The following is a 26761-nucleotide window of genomic DNA, read 5'->3' as shown; positions in this document are numbered from 1 at the left end:
CGCACAGCAAGGGTTTTTCTTTCTAAATTGCTAAAATATGTTGTTCCATGGCTTTCGAAGATGATTGAAATATTTTTGTGCTGCAATTTTCTTCCAGACTTTAGAACTGATAAAAATTCTGAAGGTTGAACAAATTGCTGGCACCTGTCTATATTTGCTTTTTGATGTTTTTTTTCTTTTCGAATCTGACACAGTTTTGTTTGTTGGATGTCTTGTCTGAACATTCAGAAGTGGATAATTAAAAAATGTTCCTGTCAGATTCACTTTCTAGTGATACCCCATGTTTCTGTTCCAAACCTTACTTTGTCCTAGACATCAAACATCTGGATGGCTGTTCTGTGTCTTGAGAACTCCGTACTTCTGATGTGGATTTCTCTCTCTGAACAGGTTCTAAATAAGCTGTTTACTTTTCTTTATGACTCACACAGGATACGGTAGAATTGTTTGCTGACTGATTCCACAGCACGGAGGGGGGAAAATTACTTCCGAGCCCAGAGTGGTGTAAGCAACTCGAAGATCCCATTAGCCAGGGAGCTGTACGCAACCCGGGATCCACCCTCAAGCGTCGACTTGACTCCGCCCCCGCCACAACGGGGAGTCGTCCTCATCGCCACAGCGATCTTAGTGACTATGGTGCTTCGGATGACTCTGACGACACATGGTCATACCGACACCAAGGCATGCGTATTCGACAACTCGAGTCCCTCGCAAGGGACATGGAACGCTTTGATCAGAGTAATCCAGATTCAAACATTGACGATTATCTCCGAGAAGTTGAGCTCTGTCTAGTTGACTTGCCTTATGCGTCGTTGCCTGAAAAACTCAAGCTCATATGGAAGACCACCTTAAGGAGTGTTCATGTGTTCATGCTAACGCTACCGACTGGTACCCGAGACCGCTACTCTGCTACATGTAAAGCCCTACATGAAGAGAATTTGCTGTATATCGACGAAGCCTCAGCTACCATAGCCGCTTTCGCCATCACACAGAAGAGGCATGAGCCTCCGCGTGAGTATTACAGATGCCTGAGAACCACTTACTTCCAAGGACGTAACACACCAGGTCTGGAGGAGGAACGAGCTTTCAAGTCTCTTTGCCTTCACAACCTCCATGAGAGTGTGCGATATGACGTCACGATGCACTGCAGAATGGGCAACCCTAACATGCAGGAAATCAAACGTTACGCACAACTGGCATGGGAGACACGCATGCGCCCTTCCCGACCGCATGAAGGCGATACCAGAGTCCTGGGGATCCAAGCCTCAGAAGTTGCAGACCTAGCGCTTGAAGGCAACGAAATGCCTCGTGTTAAGGGGAATGCAAAGACAAGACCCCAGAAGCGTCGATCACCGCACCAGCGGGGTGGGCAACAGAACCAGGGGGGTGGTGACCAGACACACCACCAGGGTCACGCCAAGCCAAAACGGCAAAATGTTCGCCGGCCAAAAGGAAAGGTATGGTTCGAAGAAAAACCCATACAAGGTGAATGGGTAGACAAGGGGTCAAACCCCCTCAAAGAACGAGATTTGAGAAGGGAAATTGAGGATATAAGGAGATGCTTGACGGAGTTAGAAAAACAGCTTGACGCTCATCCGTCATTCACCAGGTCCGCCAACTCCTTAAAGGAACACGGCGCTAAAACCCTGTCAGCATGCCTTGACAATGTACCCCCTCCCACTAACGGCAAAGTTTACTTTGTAGGTTGGGGAAAGGGGAACAGGACAACCCAAGTCGCTTCCCAGAACAGTCACTCCTAATATGCCACACCTTCCTTTCCTGACCGTCTTGGGCTTCCTTGTCCATGAACGGCCAACGCACACATACATCGGTAGTGGGGTGCATCAGTTTCCACGCACTACTTGACACTGGTTCCGAAATAATGGGTTCTAACACCTTCGCAGTGGTGGATGGAGCAAAGCTCTCCCATGGCAAACCGTTACAGACAGAGACCTGCAACGTAAGCATCACAAGCTACACGTAAGTTAGGTCGTCTATCAGAAAACGGGCCTGGATCGACATTACCTTTCAAGGGATGATGCTAACACACCCTGTTTAATTATGTCCCTTTAATACGGAACCACTGTTAACTGGCCAGGACCTACTGAACTGACTGGCTCCTCTCATTGACGGCCGTCATGGACACATGGGCTCAGGTTGACACACCGAGACCACTTGGTCCAGAAAACAGTTTGTCAGCCTCAGGTGGACAAGCCTCCATCTAGAAATCCAGCAGAGACTCCAAGAACAATTTCAGTGCCTGGGTAAAACCCTCCAGGGTACTATAAGTCACTGTAATTTTGTACTCAGCTCTTTTAAAAAAAAAAAACTTTGCACGCTTTAGGGACTTTCCAAAAGGTTATCAGAAGACATAAAATGTGCGTATCGTTAGAGATCTAATGCAGGACCTCATCAGGGAAATTAGCTCCTCAGTCAACAGTCTGAGTGGTGGAAGGATTCCAGCTTACCTGGTCTCCCTAGACCTTGTCGAACAAATCCTTAGATCTGCTACTACCTCCGTTGTGCAACCTTCACAGATACACCTGGCATATAGTCTTGGCAGTGCAATTCAAACCCATGTAAATCCTAAGAACCTCAAAATAGGATTTATTCTCAATCTACCCATCATAGAAAGGCAGAATATACTGACTAAAGTCTGTATTGAATGTTGGTTTTCAGAGAGGTAGCACACACGTTCACCTCAAAACACCGCCAACACACTCCTACCATGATGGGGACCCCTCGCTCTACCTTATTGCTAACCTAAGCATGTCTGTCAAAGACAGGGAAACAGGGACAAGGGTAGAGCGAGCAGGCAATCACTGGCACGTTAACACATCAGCCACTGATGTCGTTGTCATTTGACCGCCATGATACAGCCACTAAACTATGGTTACCAAACTTAACGGTGTTCTTAACGGTTCCCCAAGGACCATGCACAGTGACGATATTGTCCTCCATCTCAACAGCGACAAACATGATGCAGAAATTGAGATCATGGACACATTTAAAGGTCACAACCTCACCATTGATGACACCCTTCAACAGCAGCTTCAGGCTGAAGGGACGAAATTAGTGAAGTTCAGTCTCAAACCGACTGGCTTGACCACTATATTTCTTAGTCACACAAGCAGATCGTCATCTTACCAAGAGCACCCTGTTAGTTTGGTTACCCTCCTTAGTGGTTGGATCATCATGTCATTTATTGCACACACAATGTACAGGTACATTCAGCACCTACAGGCCAGACTGGACTCCCTCCGCATACAGCTGCATTTTACATTCTGAGCCATCCCACAGGTTAACACCAACCATTTCCAAGGAAAAGCTTTTTAACCTTTAACCCACCTTTCCTCTAACAATTTGTTCCTAGTAACTGTTATCAGGTCCTACCTTGATTTTGTGTTATGACCAAAGAACAACAAAGGATCGTTACGTTTAATGCTGTACCTACAAATTTTTATGTGTGATAAATGTAGTTAGACTTAGCTAGAAGTTCTATGCCCAGATGTGCCTCAATCTCTGTCCAGACGATAAAGCCTCTGTGAACTCTAATGAACTGTATGGACTGTGCAACCTTTTTCTTCCCTATCAGGAATACATTGATGGTGTAACCCACAGGTTACTGCTGAACTGACAAGAAGTGTTCAGCCCTTCAGTTGCTCTGAAGATGCTGGACAACAACCAACTCTACAGAACAACGGGGATATGTAGGGCCTCATGTATCCAGATACAAGACAAAGGCAGGCCTAACACAGTCGTAAAGCCGGACTGAGGCCCACAAAAACAATGTCATAAATCTTACTGATAAAAACTGATAATTCCCTGCCACATACTTCTAGAGTCAGTGGTGTTGAACTAACCTTCAAGTTTGTGCCTGTACTGGCATTTGGCTTCACTGATGGTGTTACGGAGGGCATAACTGGCTTGTTTACGCTCCTCCGTGTTAGAAGAATTAAAAGCGGAGGACCGCATGAGTGCGCTGAACCTCGCCGTTAACCCATGGTTTCTGGTTGGGGTATATCCGTATTGTTTTGGTCGGTACAACATCCTCTACGCACTTCCTGATGAAACACGTTAAGCTGTCAGCGTAAACCTCAATAGTCGTCATCAGAGGCGGACCGAACATCTCCCAGTCCGCGTGATCAAAACAGTCTTTTAGCGCAGAGTCTGATTGGTCCGACCAGCACTGGATCGTTCTGAGGGTGGGTGCTTCCGTTTCAGCTTCTGCTTGTAAGCGGGCAAAAGCAGAACGGAAGAATGGTCCGAATTGCCAAATGGGGGCGGGGAGGGATTTGTAGCCATTCGGAAAGGAGAGTAACAATGATCTAAAACCCGATCCCTCGTGTGTTAAACTTTATGTGTTGGTGGTATTTTGGGCGATTGTTTTGAAGTTGGCTTTGTTAAAGTCCCGGTAACAATGAACGCAGCCTCAGGGTGCGTGGTTTCCTGCTCACTTATACTCCCATACAGTTCCCTGAGTGCCCGGTCTTTGTCGGCTTGTGGGGGATGTACACAGCTGTGATGATGACTGCTGTGAATTCCCTCAGTAGCCAGAATGGTCGACACAGAAGCATGAGATATTCCAGATCAGGAGAGCAGAAAGACTTGATGAAATGTACGTTCCTCTGATCACACCATGATTTGTTGATCAAAAACATACACCACCACCTCTGCTTTTACCGGAGAGGTCTTTCAGCTCTATCCGCTCGGTGCACGGAGAAGCCCGTGATTTCGATGGCGAGTCTGGAACCTCCGCAGCCAGCCAGGTTTCTGTAAGGCAGATAACACAGCAATCTCTCGCTCTCGTTGGAAAGAGATCCAGCTCTCAGCTCGCAGAGCTTGTTGTCCAGAGACTGAACATTTGCCAGTAGTATACTGGGTAGCGGGGGTCGATTTGCACGACGTCTTACTCTGATGAGAACGCCGGCTCGTTTTCCTCTTTTCCTTCTGCGTTTCCGCGGCCGGGCAGCCCAGACAAAGGGCTCCGCCGGCATGTTTGTAAACAGCAGGTCGGCATTAAGGAATTTGAAGTCCGGTTTTCGATGTGAAATCGTAGAACCAATGTCCAAAAGCATTTGGCTGTCGTAAACAATAAGGCAGACAACATCCAAGACAAAAAAACAAAGAACTGTAAACAAAACAAACAATAAACCGCAGTGTTGTAGCGGAGCTCATAGCGCAGCAGCCATACTCGGCGCCATCTTGAGTCCCCAATAAATCTTGAGTTGAGATTACATTGTGTTCCACCGAACACTTTAACGGATCCGAAGGAAACCGCCGAGCAATCCGCACCTTCATCAGTTTGCCTGCAGAAGTGAAGAAGGATCCCTTTCCTCTTCCGTCAAGTTAATGTCGCTGATTTCTCCGCCAGCCGCCGAGAATCAGCAGCCGACAGAGCGAGATAACAGTCTCCCGTCAGTACTCAAGCCTCAAGGAACCGAGTCGAGTCGAACGACGGATGAACACACGTTCTACATGCGCCCTCAAGCGATTCAAGCAAGAGGTTAACGTCTGGGCAGAGATAGGATATTTAGGTGTGTTATTCTTGTGGATCAAGTTTATTGTTTGTACAGTTTATGGACCGTGGAGTCCGCTCATTTGTTGCTAATAATAGTCAAGCTATTGATGTAACAAACTGTTATCACAAAAGAGAGTTTTCTGTGTTGTAATCCAACTACGTTGGACTGTTGTGTTTTTACGCCATCGCGGATGAGACCGGCAAACTTTTCTCCATAACAGTTGCCTTCTCTCCCACGATCGTGAAACCGGCTTCGGCGCCGCCACTTTCTCTCTCTCTCTCTGTCGTACTAACACACACACACACACACACAAGACGTACAAGCGAAAGACACGCTGCACACGGGCAGACGCCATTAACCCGTTTCACTCCGTCTATAGGTCAAAGATCACTAAGGTACTTCTGGAGCTTTCTGACTTCAAATTCATTATTGGCACTGATTTTAATGCTGTTGTTGACTATTCAGTTGATGGGTCAGGACACTCCAAAAATGTTGATAAAATATGCTTCTGAGGCTTCACATTCCTGTATCGACGATACCGGGGTGGTGGATGTTAAAGGCTTCACCCATTTATTATCTAGACACAAATCTTTCTCTCAAATTGACTTTATCTTTTCTTCTAGAGGCTTGTTTCATAATATTGTTAAGGTTAGCTTACTGCCAGTGGCATTTTCAGACCATAAGGCTCACTGCCTTATGGTCTGAAAATGCCACTGGCAGTAAGCTCTAAAGTTGCTTCTGTTTTGATAAATTCTAATCCAGCTCTGGCCCCTAGATGTCGTTTCAACACCATGCTTCTGATGACCCGAGGATACTCTGGGATGCTGTTAAAGGGTTTATTAGGAATTTTACTGTGTGTTATGCTTCCAACATAAGGAAACCTTGTTCATCTAGATTACACGATTTAGAGTCTAAACTTTCAGTGTTAGATGGTCTATTGCAACAAAGTTATGAGGAGGATGTAAGGCTTCAATTTGATCTTGTGAAAAAAGAGATAAATGCTATTAGGAAGCAGCGTGCTGAATTTTTAATTCATAGGACATGGCAGTTGTGCTATTTTAATGGGGCTAGACCCAGCCGTTTACTTGCCCTTAGATTGTGGTCCAATTAAAATTTGATTCAGATATCAGCGCAATTAAGTTAAAAGATGGTAACATTCTTAATGAACCCTCACAGGTTAATGCTACTCTGCAGTTTTTATGCTGAATTATATAGCTCGGAGGTATCACATAACCAGGATGCTTGTGACAATTTTCCAAAAAAATACTGCTTCCCAATTTGTCTGAGGAAGACTCTGTAAAATTAGATACGCCAATTACCTTAGATGAGCTTTGGGAGGCTGCTTCCGATATGTGTAGCGGTAAATCCCCTGGATTGGATGGAATTCCCCCAGCGTTTTACACAGCCTTTTGGGACAGTCTGGGTCCTCTACTATTTGATGACTCAAGCTGCTGATGAAAGAGGGTCCTTCTCTAGAGATGTGAATATTGCAGTTATTTTGCTTTTGCTCAAAAAGGACAAGGGATTGTTCAAGTTATAGGCCTTTGTCCCTTCTAAATGCTGATCTGAAAATCTATGCTAAACTGCTTGCGTGAAGGCTTCAGCCGGTCATGACTAAGTTTGTCTACTGTGACCAGACAGGCTTCATTAGAACTAGGTTAGCATCTGATAATGTTAGAAGATTACTCCATATAATACACAGCACATCTTCGTTGACTCTTCCTACCGCTGTCCTTTCCCTAGATGCTATGAAAGCCTTTGATCATCTGGAATGGCCATATCTGTGGTCTGTGTTGAAGGTCATGGCTCTGGGGTCCTCTTACATTCGTATGATGAAGGTGTTGTATGCAAACCCCACAGCCATGGTGTTGACAGGTAGAACTTTTTCTTCACTGTTTGACATAGCAATCAATCAGTCATCCGCGTCAGACGCCGCGCTCTCCGATGCAGCGGCGAGCTCATCCACTTCGTGCTCCAGAGGATAGGCAGGCTGGCTGTGAGGCGAGCCACTCTTGCCTCGAGCACAGAAGGGAGTCAACGAGCATCCCGGGGGACGGGTGGTCTGCGGGCTGGTACCCGACGGGTACCCGAAAGTATTTTACTAATAAAGGTCACATTAAGGTAATAGGTATGGCCATAAACATGTGATAAAAGGGAATGTAATATAAAGACTTTATATATACACTCACCTAAAGGATTATTAGGAACATCTGTTCAATTTCTCATTAATGCAATTATCTAATCAACCAATCACATGGCAGTTGCTTCAATGCATTTAGGGGTGTGGTCCTGGTCAAGACAATCTACTGAACTCCAAACTGAATGTCAGAATGGGAAAGAAAGGTGATTTAAGCAATTTTGAGCGTGGCATGGTTGTTGGTGCCAGGCGGGCGGTCTGAGTATTTCACAATCTGCTCAGTTACTGGGATTTTCACGCACAACCATTTCTAGGGTTTACAAAGAATGGTGTGAAAAGGGAAAAACATCCAGTATGTGGCAGTCCTGTGGGCGAAAATGCCTTGTTGATGCTAGAGGTCAGAGGAGAATGGGCCGACTGATTCAAGCTGATAGAAGAGCAACTTTGCCTGAAATAACCACTCGTTACAACCGAGCAGTGGTGGACGAAGTACACATACCATGTACTTGAGTTAAAGTAAAGGTACTCAAGGTAAAATATTACTCAAGTAAAAGTAGAAGTGCTGCCTTTAAACATTCACTTGAGTAAAAGTACAAAAGTATTTGCCTTCAAATGTACTTAAGTATCCAAGTACTATGATTTTTTATGGCCATAATGTCCTATTATAATTTGTCACAAGGCTCTTGCTTAACTCAGTCTACATGAAGACTAATGTCACTCTTGGCACACCAATCTATTAATAAAAAAACATTAATTAGTCAGATGTATATATATATTTTAATTGAATACATTTTTTGTGTGTTTAATTTTGGAGGGAAGGGGACTGTTCCCGTAAGGTATAATACATTTACAGTATTTACTGTATATATTTTTCTCGAGTGTCTATGGTCATAATTATTAACATCTTAATGGTATGATACATTCACATAAACCCGACAACACCATTAAATATATATATATATATATATATATATATATATATATATATATACACACACACACACATGCACACACATATACATATACACACACACACACACACACACACACACATACATAGATATATATATATATATATATATATATATATATATATATATATATATATATATATATATATATATATATATATATATATTCTATGTTATGGGAGCAGCCAATTTCCCTCAAAATTAAACACAAAAACGTATTAATGCAGTGTTTCTGCTACTCCACAGAAAAAAAATGCTATTATATGCAAGTCATTTTAGTGACAACATAATAAGCAATGTACATTATGCGTCAATATTTACCGATAATTGCTGCAATAATAGCTGCTGCTCTCTGCCCCGCTTAAAATCATTGGCAACGCAATTTGTTTGGAACTATTGAGAGCTACATGAATCACGCGATGACGCGCGGCGAGATCACTGTAGCAACCGTCTATGTTCGCAACTGTCATATTTAACGGCTCTGGGGTGCGTTTCCCGTACAACGACGTAACTTGCTGCTCTACTACCGTAGTACGATGCACTGTTGAAGAAATCAACTTGCTAGTCACGACTGTTTCTCGAAACCGTATTGTCGCAAATTGGTTGTTCAACCACGTTAGTTAATGATGTCACACATGTGGTGGAGTAAAAATTACTTTTAATGAATCTGTTTGCGATCGAATTAATGCTAGATGTTTTGCTATAAATTTCGGACATGTCATCTGAGGACTATCTAATATTTTTCTCAGTTATTTGCTTTATTTCCAGATTCAATCATAGGCTCGTTCTTACGCACTAGAGCACGTTCACACATGCTCTTCAAAAACGGTGCTTTAAATCTATTGACAAACTAAAAGACCATTGTTGCCAACTTAGCGACTTTGTCGCTATTTTTAGCGACTTTTCAGACCCCTTTAGCGACATTTTTTTTAAAAAGCGACTAGCGACAAATCTAGCGACTTTTTGGACAAACCTTAGCAACTTTCCAAATTCCAAATATCGCCAGTACTGCAAGCGTGAGGTCTTACTTCCCGCTGCGTCTGCTCTGTTCAGTGGCGGCTGATAGGAGCAGCACATTCCGTTGACTGCACGCCAGCGGACATAGACATGAATGAGCTGCGCATGTGCACGCTGTGTTAGCAGGAACCAATCAGTGATCACATATCAGCTGCCTTCTCCTTTGTTTTAATTCAAAACATTTAATTTGACCGTTTTTCGGCTATATACTTATATAAAAACAGTATGAGCACGGTTTATGGGAGATATTATTACTTCGTTATTATAAACTGAAGTAGGCTACAGTACCGACAAATTAGGCAGAATGCAAATACGACGCTGATGGCGTCATTAATATGCTAATGACGCATGACGTCATCTGGCGACATTTAGCTACTTTTCGAGCAGGCTTTAGCTACTTTCCATTGAAAATAGTTGGCAACACTGTAAAAGACATGTCTTCTAAATAAATGATACTGATTGTACTGAATGTCATCTTGCTTATTTGGCTCATGATAATAATTTCTTAAGCCCACATATTATAATAACAAGAAACTCTGCATCTAACCACAGGTCGAGAGCTGTCGTTCCAACCACACAAATCTGAGATGCTGTTTGCGAATGTTCGTTGGAACGATGATTTCGGGAAACACCGACTCGTTGAACTATGATGATAACGACGGAACTTGCGACCATAGTTGGCTAACGATGCTTTTGGGAAACGCACCCTGGTTCGGCTTAGTAGATGCCGCCAAGGCAAGTTCAAATAAAGCGCGCGCGCTGTTCTGTGATTGGTGGCTCGTTTGACCAGTTACGTTTTTATCCACTCATAAATAAAAAGGAACGACTGATTTTGAAAATGTAGTAGAGTAAAAAGTAAGATATTTGACTTTGAAATGTAGTGGAGTTAAAGTAAAAGTCTCCCCAAATTTAAATACTTCAGTAAAGTACAGATACGCAATAAAGCTACTTAAGTACAGTAACGAATTACATTTACTTCGTTACTGTCCACCACTGCAACCGAGGTATGCAGCAAAGAATTTGTGAAGCCACAACACGCACAACCTTGAGGCGGATGGGCTACAACAGCAGAAGACCCCACCGGTACCACTCATCTCCACTACAAATAGGAAAAAGAGGCTACAATTTGCAAGAGCTCACCAAAATTGGACAGTTGAAGACTGGAAAAATGTTGCCTGGTCTGATGAGTCTCGATTTCTGTTGAGACATTCAGATGGTAGAGTCAGAATTTGGCGTAAACAGAATGATTGTGGTGTAATGGTTTGGGGATGTTTTCTTGGCACACTTTAGGCCCCTTAGTGCCAATTGGACATCGTTTAAATGCCACGGCCTACCTGAGCATTGTTTCTGACCATGTCCATCCCTTTATGGCCACCATGTACCCATCCTCTGATGGCTACTTCCAGCAGGATCATGCACCATGTCACAAAGCTCGAATCATTTCAAATTGGTTTCTTGAACATGACAATGAGTTCACTGTACTAAAATGGCCCCCACAGTCACCAGATCTCAACCCAATAGAGCATCTTTGGGATGTGGTGGAACAGGAGCTTCGTGCCCTGGATGTGCATCCCACAAATCTCCATCAACTGCAAGATGCTATCCTATCAATATGGGCCAACATTTCTAAAGAATGCTTTCAGCACCTTGTTGAATCAATGCCACGTAGAATTAAGGCAGTTCTGAAGGCGAAAGGGGGTCAAACACAGTATTAGTATGGTGTTCCTAATAATCCTTTAGGTGAGTGTATATATATATATATATATATATATATGTATATATATATATATATATATATATAATGTATTAATTGTAACTGTGTTTTTGTTATATGAAAGACACATTAAAAATTACTTTTTGCAATGCCTTAATCATTAATTTTCAGTAACTTTAAATGCCTTTTATTTAAAGATTTTTTAGTTTTGTCCCAGACCCAGACTTTAGATATTAAACCATGGGATTCCATGATACAATATGAATTTTTAAATGTAAACTAAATAAAACTATATATATATATATATATATATATATATATATATATATATATATATATATATATATATATATATATATATAAAAACATTAATTAAACATATACCATTTCAGCGTTTATTGTGTGAAAATTCTATAAATTTTTAAAGATTGTGACTGTCCCAGTTGTGTAGCATTTCCACCACACCAAACAATTTTGCACCTAATTAAGTTTTTCCTAAAGTTAGTGTAACCAAGTAGACAAAAGTATCAGTGAAGAGCATGCTTGAGATGAAAAATGAAAAAATCAAGTTAAATATCACTTGATTTTTGCAGAATAGGTCTATTATTTAAAGGGCATCATTTTAATAAATGTATCAATCTCCTGACGCTAATGTTACAAACTTTGCCATCCCATTATGACTTTAGGATGACTTTCCTTCTTCTGCTGAACACAAACAACAATTTTATAAAATATTCCTCAGCTTTGGTGAGAATAGTGATCAAACGTTTGATACTTCAAAAATTGCATAAAGGCAGCATAAAAGTAATCCATACGACTCCAGAGGTTTAGTATATGTCTATTAAAGCAATACAGTTACTTTGGGTGCTGAAATAAAACAATATTTCAATAATGTTTTTACTATAAATCTCCACTTTCATTTTCAGAATTAGAAAGTGAATGTGGTGAAAGTGTAATATGGAATTTATAGTAAAGGACTTAATTATTGATCTGTTTCTCACCCACACCTATCATATCTCTCCTGAAGTCATTGATTTAACCACTGGAGTTTTATGGATTATTTTTATGCTGCCCTTATGTGATTGTTGGAGCTTGAAAGGTCTGGTCACCATTCATTTGCATTGTATGGAAGTGCAGCTGACTTACACATTACACACATCTGTAATGGCATGAGTGTGAGTAAATGATGAGATAATTTTTTTGTTTGGGTGAACTATGCCTCTAAGGTCCTATGTGAAATTTTTTTTGCATTGTGTTTTTGAATTTCTGAACATATTCCATTTTCATTGAATTTAAGTAAACTGTGTTGTTAAGGCCCCCCCAATGATTTCCTGTGTTATAACATTCTTTTTGTGAGTTTGCAATGTCTCTGCCTATCTGTTGCAAGAAAGAGGAAGTATTTGATGCTTCTACTTTTAATTAAAAATTCTGCTGTTCTGAGATATGGAATTTATTACAGACACATTTTTTTTTGTCATTAATAATTTTGATTGATTCCAAAATTAAAATGAATGAAAACATGGAATCAACTTATCAACTTTTATCAATACTTTTTCTAAAAGCAGCAAGCACCATCTCAAGAGTGTCTGCCGCTTTGGGGGGCTGCGTACTACACCCAAAGATGGTACAGAGTAAATGGCGCAGCTGTAAGTATCCGAAGAACTGAGATCTGGGAATCCCAAACCGCTGTATAATATTTTCAAAGGATCTCAACGCTCCATTTTCAAACATGTCACCCACCATAGTAACACCCTTTCCAATCCATTCAGTCCAGCAGTTAGAGGACTTTTGTTCTCACTAAATGCATGTGCGAGATAACGGGATGTGTCTTTACTTCTCTGGGCAGCTTGGTAGAAAGACTTTGCAATGGAAAGATGGGGCAAGGACCTCCTGTTCAATAAAGAGCCAGGCAGAAGCTCTCTCAGGTGGAAGCGACAAATGCGGCAAATATCTGAGACCAAAAGCTTAAAGTGTGCAACTTGTTAAAATGCATCCGAGGACGTTTACCATTCCAGATAAAGGATTTAGCTACACTATCAAGTTGTTTAAAATAAAAGACTGGAACTTCAATGGGGAGAGACTGTAGTAGGTATTTTGGAATTCAATTAATTAGAATAACATTAACCTTCCCAATCATAGATAAATGTAATGAAGCCCACCTGCTCACATCACTCGAAAACCTTTTTATTAAAGGGTCAAAATTAACTCTTAACTAAATCACACAAATTTGCTGGGAATAAAATGCCGAAATACTTAATGCCCTGCTTGGGGCTCTATAAGGCACTCGGCTGGAAAGCCATTAATGGGCAGTACACTGTCAGAGCCAAAGCTTCGGATTTAGACCAATTGACTCTGTATCCTGAGAACTTAGAAAAGTAATTAATAATTCTGTGAAGGCAAGGCATAGATCTAGTTGGGTCGGAGACGAATAATAAAATATAATCTGCGTAAAAAAATAAAAGCTTTTGCGCCTGGAAAATCATCCTCCTTTCTTATTCGGAGCCTTGCCAGTAGGCAGGGGCGATTCTAGGGTCAGAGCTTTAGGGGTGCTGAGCACCCAATGAGCCCCACTGCCACCACCCACCCTCTTTTCACACAAAAACAAAAAATATGTCTATTGAAAAATAACTTTATCATTTTAACATTGGTTCAACTACCTCCAAAAAAAAATTTCTTTTTTTTTTTAGACCTTTTCAGAGCACCAGCTTAATTGTGAGAGTTCACACAGACAGCCCCCTGTAACAAACACAAAACCTTCTTCACTCAGCTGGTTTTCCTGACCGTTAACTCCATGTGCCTCCTTTTGTATCAACAGTCATCAGATTGGTTAGATTAGATTCAACTTTATTGTCATTGAACAAAGTAACAGGTACTTGGACAACAAAATGTAATTCATCTTCTGTAAATTATTTACAAAAAATGGTTCTTGAAAGGCTCTTTTTTGTGTGCCAAACTGAGTATGAGGGTATTGAGACAGCTTTAACTGTTTAGGACCAGTGTCCTTATCCCCTAAGTCTGAACAGCTCTCTTCTGTCTCTGCTGCTTTGACTTGGTGGTCTCTATGTTGCACTCCCTCTGTCTCATTTCTTTCACTAGTCAGTTCCCTCTCATCCCTTATGGACTCTCCCTGTTGTTTTCCTCCTCCTTTATTATGGAAAAATGTGGTGTAAAATAAAGTAAATGTAATATAGGCTACTTAATGCCAATAAGTTAGTATAGGAGTATGAGTAGTTACTGTTTTGCTTGCCACTATTCACTATATGTCAATTTATTGTTGTTGTTTCCTCACCTGGTTCTTCCTGCATGCTCTCCCTTTCCCTCTCTCCTTCTCCATCTCCCTCTCTTTCCCTTGGCACTGACAATCATACACAAATATATTGTAGGCAGGAGAGAGAGGTCAGTTTGTCATGTCACAAAAATGTTATGGAGACCATTTACAGATTCTAAGGATATGATCAAAAGGCACACAGAGGCGTGCCATTTTAAATGTCTTTATTATTATTATTGGGCTTAGAAACTTTTTTAAATCACAAATTCCTTTCACAAGAGAAGCTGTATTCTCCATTGTGGGTTTGAAAAAAATAAATAAAATAAAAGCAGGGGACCATTGCCTAGATAAGTAATTTGATACAACAATAGATAGCTGGTTTGTATTATCTGTTACTTTAGCTTAACACTTTTCAGAAGAACAAAAAAAACAAAAAACAAGTTCAGGAGTTAAGCCTGGTTCAGGTTAAATCCTCTGTGTGTGAGTTATGAATAAATACAGCAAAAGAAAAACATTAAACTTTCTTTTATTGTCTAGTTTGATAGTCAGCCACAACTGAAAAATAACAGATATAAATCTAGGCATGAATAACAGTTCATTTAAAAAGCCACAGTGAGTGTCTTCACACATACTGGTGGTATACAGTGATATGTTTGTTTTCACTCTGGTCCAGGGCTTCATGTTTCACGCTCTAGCAGTTAATAAACAGAACTGCATGCGTCTTGTGGAAGAACATTGTAACCGGCACTACTTCTCTCCGTTTATGACTATGGACGAGTCACCCAGGTCCTGTGCTACTCCACAGCGGGCGACCAGCTGGACTAAAATAGTCCGAAAATAAACACTTATTATAGGTGTACCATGGTGATTCAGAATACTGACTCCAGTACTCACCGATATGGTTTCGAATCGAACAACTCTAGGTAAAAGGAAAGAAGTGTGAGACACAGCTTTGGAGCAACTTAGTTGATTCACAACACTACATAACGGGTTCTCACTCTGCGTGTGTTTCGCGCTGGATGACGGTCATGCTGAGCGGTGCAGGTACAGAGGAGAAGTAGAAGAAGAGAAGAGGATGACACCATTGAATAACAACATTTCTTACTCCAAGTTTATTCTAATAGAGAGTTCAAGGGCTAGCCTCAGCCCTTGCCAGTAGGCAAGGTATTAATTACCTCACCAAGCTCCTCCAAGGTTATCTCAGAATCAAGACAATTGTTTTGCTCAGTCATCGGTTTAGAGAGTTCTAATGGTTCCACAAAATGTCTAATATCTTCATCATTATACTGAAGACGCGAACTATAAAGATAAAGATGGAATTCTTTAAAGTCATTATTAATATCAATGGCCATGGTAAATATTTAATCACCAGCATATTTCACTGAGGGAACGGTAGAAAAAGATTCTCTCTGTTATATATAACTAACCATAAGTTTTCCTGCCTTGTCCCTTCACTTAAAGTATGACCGTCTTGCCCTCAATAGCCAAAACTCCACCTTCCACGACAAAATAGTATTATATCTGTATTTCAGTCGGGTCAATTCTCTGAAGCCATCAGGCGACATTCAGTGCTTCAGCTCTGCCTCTGCACTTTTAATATTCCCTTCCAACTCCACGAGATCTCGTGCTTTCGATGTTTTGATGAATGAGGCATACTGTATGATCTGACCCCTAAGAACTACCTTAATTGCCTCCCAAGCCACGCCCTCAGAGGATACTGAGGACCAGTTGGTCTCCATATAAACATTGATTTTAGCCTTTAATATTTGTTGGAATTCAGGATATTGCAAAAGGGATACATTAAAGCACCAATTATATGATTTGTTTTTCTCCATATGTGGCAACATCTCTAAACCCACCAGGGCGTGATCTGAGACTAAGATGTTTCTAATGTCTTCATCAGTAAAAGAAGATGTGGAATTATAAAAATCAAGATAGAATTCTTTAAAGGCATTATTAATATCAATGGCCATGTCTTTTGTTCCAACAGAATATGTTGATGTCAGTAATACTGACTGCAGAAATCTCAATGCTTTCCTCTCTCCTCAAGTACTGGGTACCCAGTTTGATAGCCAGCTGAAATTTGACAAACATATTAGTGCTGTCATAGGTTCCAGTTTCTTTCAGCTATGTCTACTCTATAAAGTTAAACCCTTTTTGTCGGAGAAAACATTGGAGATTGCTTTCATCACCTCTCGTCTGGACTACTGTAATTCTCTTTATTGTAGAATTTCCAAATCTCTTATTGCTCGACTTCAGTTAGTTCAAAATGCAGCAGCAAAATGTCTAAAAGGAGGTCGAAAGTACGATCATGTTACCCCCATTTTAAAATCTCTTCACTGGCTGCCGGTTCAAGCTAGAATTGATTTTAAAATGGTATTGTTTGTTTACAAATCATTACACAACCAAGCTCCCAGTTTCTTTTCAGACTACTACATCCTTATAATCCAGCTAGAAATCTGAGATCCGATGATCAATATCCCTCAATGTCCCAAGCTCGAGGCTAATGCGTAGAGGAGGGGAGAATTTTCGGTTGTGGGTCCTATTTTATGGAATAGTCTGCCTATTAGTATCAGATTGTCATCTTCATTATCTGTTTTTAAATCTTCTCTTAAAACTCATCCCTTTTCACTGGCTTTTAATAGCATGTAATGTCCTGGTCTTAAATTGTTGTGTGTTTTTATAACTTTGTATTTATAATTTGGTATTTTACAGCACTTTGGTCAGCCTTGATTCTGTTTTTAAATGTATGTATATATTTATTATGTTTAAGAAAATAAATAACCTTCCTTCATTTCATGGGTTGCCCTCCATGTGGAGAGAGACAATTCACTCATATTCACTTTTGACATATTAGAAAAAATAGATTGTGTGTCATAAATAAAATTATTAAGACCACATTCCACATTGGTGCAACAATCAACCCCGAACTTTCCCCAGAACAAATCAAATGAGACAACTTTGCTGTCGGATTGCTAAAGACATCTATACAACAATGTATAAGACACAATTACACAACAGAAGATAATCTATAAAACAAACTCCCAGACTACTTTTGAAAAGAGTGTGTGTGTGTGTGTGTGTGTGTGTGTGTGTGTGTGTGTGTGTGTGTTAAAATTGCTTAAAAAAACATACTAAATTATGTTTTTTGAAAATATAAAAATGCAGAAAGTTTCTGTGAGGGTTAGGTTTAGGGGTTGTGTTAGGTTTAGAGGACAGAATGTATAGTTCAGTACAGTATAAAAATCATTATGTCTATGAAGAGTCCTCATAATGATAGCCGCACCAGTGTGTGTGTGTGTGTGTGTGTGTGTGTGTGTGTGTGTGTGTGTTACATGCAATTTGACCATCACTGTAAACAGGGTGATTTATTTTTTAAGTTTACACATTGCTTTTTCACAACGGAAGTACATTTACTGTATTTAGCACTTAGGGAATGTGTTCTTGTTAGAGTTAACAGTAGCTGCTGACTGACTGACTTTAAATTTTAATGCATTAAATATCTGGTGTTAGTTTTAAATAATTTACAGTATATTCTGTAGCTAGTTTTGCACACAAATAATGGAAATTTGTTCATTATAAGTTGTAATGTATATTGGCTCATTTTAATCTATATCTAGTAGGCCTCAACACATCAAGCCATGTGTAACTTCCTCGACCATAACAGAGTCAAACTAACACTGCAAGTTCATCATCATTTCTTCATTCAACATGGAAGAAGTTGATTGCAACTTCAACACCATCGACCCATCAAGACTTTCTCCTGAGACTGCATCTGAGCTCTCTCAACAGCCAAGTCATTTCAAGTATCATACATTTAACTAACTAAACAGAGGTTTAGTATAAGCTGTGAACCCCTTTGTTGAAAGGTGCTTTGAAGTAAAAAAAAATGATGGTTCTTTCAGATGGTTAAATTAATCTTCATTACTTAATTCCCCTGTTTTGTTTCCGGTTTCATTCACTTTCACTTTTCCATTTCCCATGTATTCACGATTTATGTGTATGTGTTTGTTTAGATTAGTTATGTGTTCATGATTTAGTTAAATAAAGCTTTTGTGTACATTCTTGCGAGTTGATTCTGGTCTGCTTGTAAATCAACGTCAATTTAACGATTTGATCACAGCTAGATGCTAAGAAAGAGTTAGTTTTCTGTGGCCACAAAAAATATCTTTCTGAGAGTTGATAGACGATAAAGAAAAAAACGGCCTTTGTATGTCCTTTAGGTTTCTACGAATTTATTTGTATGCCACAAGGAGTCACAAATGCTCCAAGCACTTTTCAGAGGCTAATGGAAAAGTGTATGTCTGACAGAAACCTTCGTGGTTGGTATTTATTGACGACATAATAGTTTTTTCTAAAACTTTGGAAGAACACGAGGACCAATTGCTCTGAGTTTTAATCCAGCTCAAGGTATATGGTCTCAAACTTGCTCCAGAAAAATTTGTTTTCGCACAGACTTCGGTCAAATAAGTGGTGGTGGTGTAGTGATCTAAAGCACATAACTGGTAATCTGTTAATCAGAAGGTTGCTGGTTCGATCCCCACATCCGCCACCATTGTGTCCTTGAGCAAGGCACTTAACTCCAGGTTGCTCCGGGGATTGTTCCTGTAATAACGGCTCTGTAAGTCGTTTTGGATAAAAGCGTCTGCCAAATACATAAATGTAAATGTAAATGTAAATACCTTGGACACATAGTATCTTACAAAGGAGTTCAAACTGATCCTTAAATTATAGCAGCTGTCAAAACCTGGCCAGTTCCTGAAAACTTGAAAGAACTCTGTTCTTTTATCGGATTCGTCGGGTACTACCGTCGTTTTATTAAAGATTTTGCAAAGAAAGTAAAACCCTTGAATGAGTTAACCTCAGGGTATCCCACGAAATATCAGAACTTTAAGGTAGCAAATAATGCTTTTTACAGAAATCCTAAGGATCTCTTTGATGGCAGGTGGACAGCCACTTGTCAATAAACATTCGAATTAATCATCAAAGAACTCGCAACTGCACAGGTGTTGGCTTTTGACGATCCAAGACTGCTGTACATCTTACACAAGGATGCAAGCATGTCAGGCTTAGCCGCTGCTTTGTATCAGGAACAGGATGGGCAAGTCAGGGTTGTAGCCTGTGCTAGCCAGGGATTGTCATGCAGTGAGACCAAATACCCAGCTCATAAACTGGAATTTTTGGCATTGAAATGGACAGTGGTAGAAAAATTCCATGATTACCTGTACAGTAGCACTTTCACGGTGGTAACAGACCGTGATACGGCCAAACTGGATACCGCGGGTATAGGTGGTTAACTGTTCTGTCAATTTATAATTTTAAGCTGCAGTACCAGTCAGGAAAACGTAACGTTGACACTGATAGTTTATCACGTAGACCCCATGCAGTAGTTCCAGTTGACAATGTCTCTTAGTCGTATCTTACAGTTTGCGAAAAGTTCTTGAAACATGCTGATGGTTAGGAAATTCAGGATGATGTGGTACAAGCTATTTGTGACTGTCTTCTAGTTCAGTGGGTTGAAGGTTTGAGTGATTTATCCATTCCCTTTATCAGTTCCTTGGCAATGCAATCAACTGCTGTGCCTGATATCTATGCTCAGGAAGATCAAAGGGGAGGTTTACCTATACTTACTCACCTTTCACCTTCTGAAATATAAAATGCTAATTAGCAGACCCTTGTATCCGTGAAGTTATTTCTTTACTCCAAACTGGAGAATCTCCTTCAAGTACAATTAGAAATGCGCTCCCTAGGTTATCTTACTTCCTTCAGGAGATGATGGGATTCATGATGGGATTCTCTACAGAAAGAGGAGCATAGCTGACAATGTTACTTACCAACTGGTTCTACCAGAAAGGTTTCATGCGTAAGTCCTAAAGCATCTGCAAGACGATCTTGGGTGTGGTGTTTTCACCCTATAACAGAACACACTACACTTGGTGTCCAGCTCAACTACTTATCATCCTTTATTCTTTTCTTTTCTCAGAATTGCTCAACACAATCTTTACTTACTAGAGCCCCTAGTGGTGCAGTTCCACATTACATGTATTATAATAAGCAATTACTATGAATTGAACATCAAGTACTGTAAAATTCTCAACACAACATTGGGAACATGGGTGTTGAACAAACACTTGACTTGGTCAGACAAAGGTTCAATTGGCCCAAGTTAGATTCAGATGTGGAGCACAAAATCAGAAATTGTGGTCACTGTATCTGGAGAAAAGTGCCTCCTGAGAAAGCAGCTCCACTCGTGAAAATAACGACTACTCATCCCTTGCAACTAGTTTGGATTTTCTCACGTTATAACCGGACAGTAGTAACACCAAGGATGTGTTAGTGATAACCGATCACTTCACGAAATATGCACTTGCCATTCCTACTCCCAAAAAAACCTATAGCAAAATGTTTCTGGGAGCAGTTTATGGATCATTACGGCTATATGGAGTGCTTGCACAGTGATCAAGGGCCTGATTTTGAATCTCACTTAATTAAAGAGTTGTGTGAGATGGCAGGAGTGCAAAAAATCAGAACAATGCCTTATCATCCTAAAGGAAATCCTGTCGAACATTTCTACAGAACCTTACTAGGCATGTTAGGAACCCTTGAACACAAAAAGAAAGTCATTGGAAGGAATTTTTAAAACCCTTGGTACATACATACAACTGAACCAAGAATGAGACTACTGGTTTCAGTCCCAATGAACTCATGGTCAGAAATGTCAGACAGGAAAAACAAATTGGCAGATAAATATGAAGAAACATGGAGAATTGCCGGTGTATAAAGTTCATCCTGAGCAACAGACAGGACCTATCCACACACGGCACTGCGATTCATTACTTCCTTGCTGAACACTTTCATCAGAAATGTGAGATGCCGAGTCTCAACGCTCAGTCACAAAACGTAAGACTCAGTAGTGTAGCAGCTTGCGAAAATCACAAAATTGAGGAAAGTTATGAATTTTCAAATTCTGGTGGTGAGGAAGTATATTACTCACAAACTCAATTCGACGTTGTGAGTGAGACTTACACATTTCATACTGCTGATGTAACAAAAACTGATGGGAATAAGGAATATGTTCGCTTCCCTAATCCAGTCTCATTAGTTCATCAGAAAATCTTTAAAAATCTGCCTGAAACAGAATTCCAGGTGATGAACAAATTACCTACTGTTGAGTCTGAAATTCCTGAGGGATCTCTTAGTGAACAAACCTGAAAGTATTGAAACTCACTAGTAAAAGGAAACCTTGTGAAAGAAAAGCCTGTCGTTTATCTACCTTGATAACACAGTGTCCAGGTAGAACTAAAGAAATGTCCTTGCCTGAATCTAATCCTTCTGTAGAGGTGTTAAGTGGTTCAGAAACGCCTGAAAGTGAAGGCAACACTGATGATGTGGAGTTGAGAAGGTCAATAAGACACAGGGTGAAGCCTAAAATTCTAACATATCCTGAGTTAGAAAATCCCTTGGTAACAATCATACAATATTCTCCAAGGTCTGAATACTGCTTTTTAAGAATCCTTGCAAGACTATTCTCGAGTGGTTCACCCTGCAGTCCATGGATACATGCCTTCGGATGGTTGCATAATTTTAAGAGGGAGGGTGTAACACAGATATAAAATCAGAGTAAATTGTATTCTAAGTTACAAGTTAGAAATTAACTAAAGTGCATATTTATCTAAAATATGTGAATAAACTAAAGGCAATTAACTAGAAACAGAATGAAAACCCAAAGAGTCATTTTTACAAAATTGTATATTTAGTATTAATACTTGCAAATAAACATATTGCAGATAAACTTCACCAATAAGAGTCTGGATAAGCGCTGCAAATGTGATTTATCCAATCAGCCAATCAATTGTAGTAAAGCATAACTTTAAGTGTATTTAGTGTACTTCTGTGTGCTAAATTGGAACAATTTCAAGTATACTTAAGTATATGCCAGTGTAGGGTAATTACATGCTTGATGAGTGATATTAAAGTGTACTTTATTTGTGTTACAATTACATTACAAATTAATTGCAAGTGTCTTCGAAACATACAAGTAATATACCATAAGTGTATTATATTTGAGTAAAAAGTATATGCTCAGTAACACCTTTGGCTTATTCAAAATACTACAAATTGCACACTTTGTCTTCAATAACAAACTGTTATTACTTAGCCATACTTTGTACAATATACTTTAAACATTACATCGTCTTACACAAGACAGTATTTTAAATGTGTTACCTGCATACACTGTCAAATTTGACATATTCAGTTTACTTATGTAACCCGGACACACACACACAAGATGAGACAGTCACAATGTAAGTCAGAAACTGCTTTTATTGATAACAATAAAAGCAGGCAAAAATACAAACGGGCAAATCCAGTGAAGAGTTGTCGAGGGAAGCGTAGGGTCAAAAGCCAGGGAATCAAAGAGAGTAAAGGGGACAAATCCGGGAGAGTAGTCGAGGGGTGCGAGGGTCAAAGCCGGGGTAAACAGGATCGAGAGGCGGGTAAACTAACAAAGGGAGTAGACAGGGGTACTAGGGGAACGAGGAGCTGGCAAGCTAAGGGGGTAATCAAGAGGAGTTCAAGAGGAGATCCAAAACTAGGCGAGACTAGCGGGGGCAAAGACACGAGAAACTAAATACAATAACCAACACTCGTGAAACGGATGTGCTGTGGTATTTATAGGGGAAGGTGCAGGTGTAAACAATGAAAGGTGATGAGGCGAGTGCAGGTGAAGCGAATAAAGGGGTGATTGAGGCGAGTGCAGGTGGTCATAATGTTCTGGCCATTGGGAGCGGGCATGTGAGCCCGAGGAGGGAGACTTGCTACTGAGCATGAGAGCTCATAGGAGCAAAACGAGCGTGGAAGCTCGAGGGGGCAAAACGAGCGTCTGCGAGCTCGAGGCGGAACGAGCGTGGAAGCTCGAGGGGCGGAGCGAGGAGCGGGGTTCGTGACAACTTAAAAATTAAGGAAACCGATTGCCTTATTTTTGCAAAGCAAACTTACTTGCTAAAAGGAAGTTATATTAATGTTCCTATGCAAGTAATGTCAACTGGTCATTATTAAACTTAATATTAAATTTCTAGTTAACTTAAATTTTTGTTTTGTTAATTTACTATAAATTAATTAATATCCTTACAAATGATTTATTATTAGATTACTCTATTAAGTTAATTAACTTAAAATTAATACAATTCATTCACTTTACATCTGAAATACCACTAATCTCAACATGAGTTTACTGTATCACTTTAATTTGTGTACACTTAAAATACTACGTGCAATCGGTTTCCACATTTTCTTTAAGTAAACTGAACATAATAACGCACTTAACAAGTTTAAATAAACAGCTGAAACTCTAAGATAAAAAAACTATACCTTTAAAACAATCTGTTCTCAAGACTTAGACCTCTTGCAGCACTCTGCTGCATGACAACATAATATCTGGACCAAAACAAGGTATAGAGCATTTGCAGAACAGGCACTGTGCAAACTCCCAGAAAGTATTTATTAAAACAAAAAGAAAGAAAAGAAAAAGAGCCTTTACAATTTGGAAAAACCTGCATGTGTCTTTGGAAAGATTCTTAAACTGAACTGTAATTACAGCAAAATATGCCAGAAACAAGTTCATCTTAAAATACAATTTTTAAGGGTTTGGAGTTTGGGTTTGAGATTTTTTCCTCCCAAAGACAGAAATACACGCTGAATAAAATCAAATGTGTTCCTCATTGTCTTTGGATGGTCTAAATTTAGAGCATAGATCAAAGCAAAGTGGAGACATACAGAATGTGGCAAATTTGGGACATCATCCATGACAATTCTTCCCTCCATTGCATCCATGTTGAGGGCATGTGGACGTTTGGCAGGCATGCCTTCAGGTAAAACTGTGAGCAGTTCAACATCTAATTCTCTGAAGCCTGCATCTACATCTGAATCCTATAAGAGAATGAAAAATAGGAAGTGTGAAAATTTCTGTTCAGTGCTGGATATATTCTTGTGACCAGGGGCTGTTCATTAACAAAACAAATTAAAACTTCATTCATTTTTGATAACCACAGCAGGTGTACAGTGATCAATGCAAACATCAAGCACAAGGAAATGTAATCAAGCTTTAAATCATGAGAGAGATGACAAGATTTACAGAGTTATAGAACAGAACATATTGTTTCAGAAGACATGGATTAAATCACTCAGCATAAGGTTGAATAATAATTTTTGGGTGAACTATAATACTTAAAAAATAATTGCGGACGGCCGTGACCGGAAGCCAGTGATTATAGTTCATAAAGTTATATATATGGATATTTTTCTTACAAAAATGCATCGCTTTGCTTTAGAAGGCCTTTATTAACCCCCTGGAGCTGTATGGATGATTATTTTGGTTGGATGGATGCGCTTTTCTTGGGCTTCAAAATCGAAGGTACCATTCAATCCCATTATAAAGCTTGGAAGAGCCAGTGTTTGTGTTTGGCTGAAAGAAGAAAGTCATATACACCTAGGATGGCTTATGGGTGAGTAAATTATGGGATAATTTTCATTTTTGGGTGAACTAACCCTTTAAGAACAGAGAATTGAATTTACAGTATATTTTATTGCATCAATTTAAGGAATTTAAATCACCAATGTCACAAATCAGAATTTTTTCACAAGAGACAAATACAGTATCGACTGTAAAAGTAAAAATAAACTTTTTCATAACCTAATCTATAATATCATGTACTAAAGCAAATTGACAATTTAAAAAAGTATAAACAGCGATAAAAATACTTACGAAGCTCATCCTGAAAAATTCCTCTGTCATCCCCCAGGAGGATTGAAAGACCCTGAAGTACTGCAGTGCAAACATATGTTACATCAGATGACTATGAAAAAGTAGATACAGGTAGACGTGAAGTAACAATCAAAGCCAAATCATGATTTAAAGATGACAAAGGAAAACCTTGAGTCAACATGATGCAAATTTCATCAAGCGTTCTTCCATGATTTGCTCCTTTTCTCAGTCAAACGTGTAGAATGCGTGTCCAACGCTGCATAGAACTCAGATTTTCCCCAGATATGAAGACCTGCAAAAACTGATAAGAACGAACCAAAGGGAGGAAAAACCAGTAATCCCACTGCGGCAAAAACAAACCAACGGAATGATTGGAACTTATCTCTTAGAATATTGGAGATGCCCCTGCGGCAAAAATAAGCCAATCAAAAGAGTAAAAAACTGAGAACAAAGGAACACACCCTGGGTCAGAAATGTAGAAAAGAAGGGAACACAGGAGAAACGGGGTCTTTTGAGCTGAGCTTACGGGTGAAGCAGACAAGATCCCCAGCTGGGCAAATTATTTTTGTACTTATTCTTTCTTGCTAATAAATACTATTTTTATCTTGAAAACTTGACTTCTCACGACAGAATACTATTACATTTTACAGTGTACTGAAGGCTGAATTTCTTGGGGGACTTTTTTACCCAATGCTGAATGCACTTGTTTTCAAGGCAATAAATAACATATAAAAACACTATAAATATGAGTGTTTATTTAAATCTCACATGGTTTTATAATTGTAAAACATAACAAAATGTATCAACTGTTGCTCCTTCCAATGACAGACATGACGCACGAGGTCATGGTTAAAAGCCCTCGTAGGCTGCCTGTCTCTTGTGAGGGGCTAAATCTTCCTTTATTTTTCCCCTCGTCTTCTTTCTTCTAGGTTTGTCTGCTTGCATGTTTATTACTTAGTGTAGCTGTCGCTAATTTATTTTCTGTCTTTTTTTTTGGCACTTCGCTCAACAGGTGTTTTCTGAATTAGTTACGGGCTGAACACTAGAACAATGAATATTTCCGCCTCCAAACTACTATTATTGTAGGTACCAAAAAATAGCAGGATAAACAGCTATAATTTAAACTGCCAATGGGAGGCAGTTACACCAACCATGCTTTTAATTTAAAAGAATGCTGAAAGAAAGAAAGAAACAAAACAAAAAAAAAAAAAACACATTTTTGGAACAGCGGCCACACACGAAATACATTGTTATTTTTTCTTGCTGAAAGGCTCATTGTTACACTTGCGCCTGATGGCCACTCGCCTAAAATATATTTTTAAGTAAAGTGCAAATAATTACACTATTAAAAAATAAAAAGAATTTTCAAT

At 39.7% G+C, this 26761-nt stretch overlaps 1 long non-coding RNA gene across 1 annotated transcript; it reads right to left on the bottom strand.

The window, feature by feature from the left end:
• Positions 1 to 23761: 23761 nt before the first annotated feature.
• LOC127633978 (uncharacterized) lies at positions 23762 to 25669 on the bottom strand. The gene is made up of 3 exons (XR_007969289.1): positions 25560 to 25669; positions 25392 to 25451; positions 23762 to 24556 (listed from the first exon to the last, which is right to left on the bottom strand). It is a non-coding gene; the product is annotated as an uncharacterized LOC127633978 (long non-coding RNA).
• Positions 25670 to 26761: the final 1092 nt, after the last annotated feature.

Source organism: Xyrauchen texanus, chromosome 41, assembly GCF_025860055.1.
Source record: "Xyrauchen texanus isolate HMW12.3.18 chromosome 41, RBS_HiC_50CHRs, whole genome shotgun sequence".
Classification (NCBI taxonomy): Eukaryota; Metazoa; Chordata; class Actinopteri; order Cypriniformes; family Catostomidae; genus Xyrauchen; species Xyrauchen texanus.
Note: the sequence above shows the minus strand (reverse complement) of the source record. Positions and strands in the feature narration are given on the sequence as shown.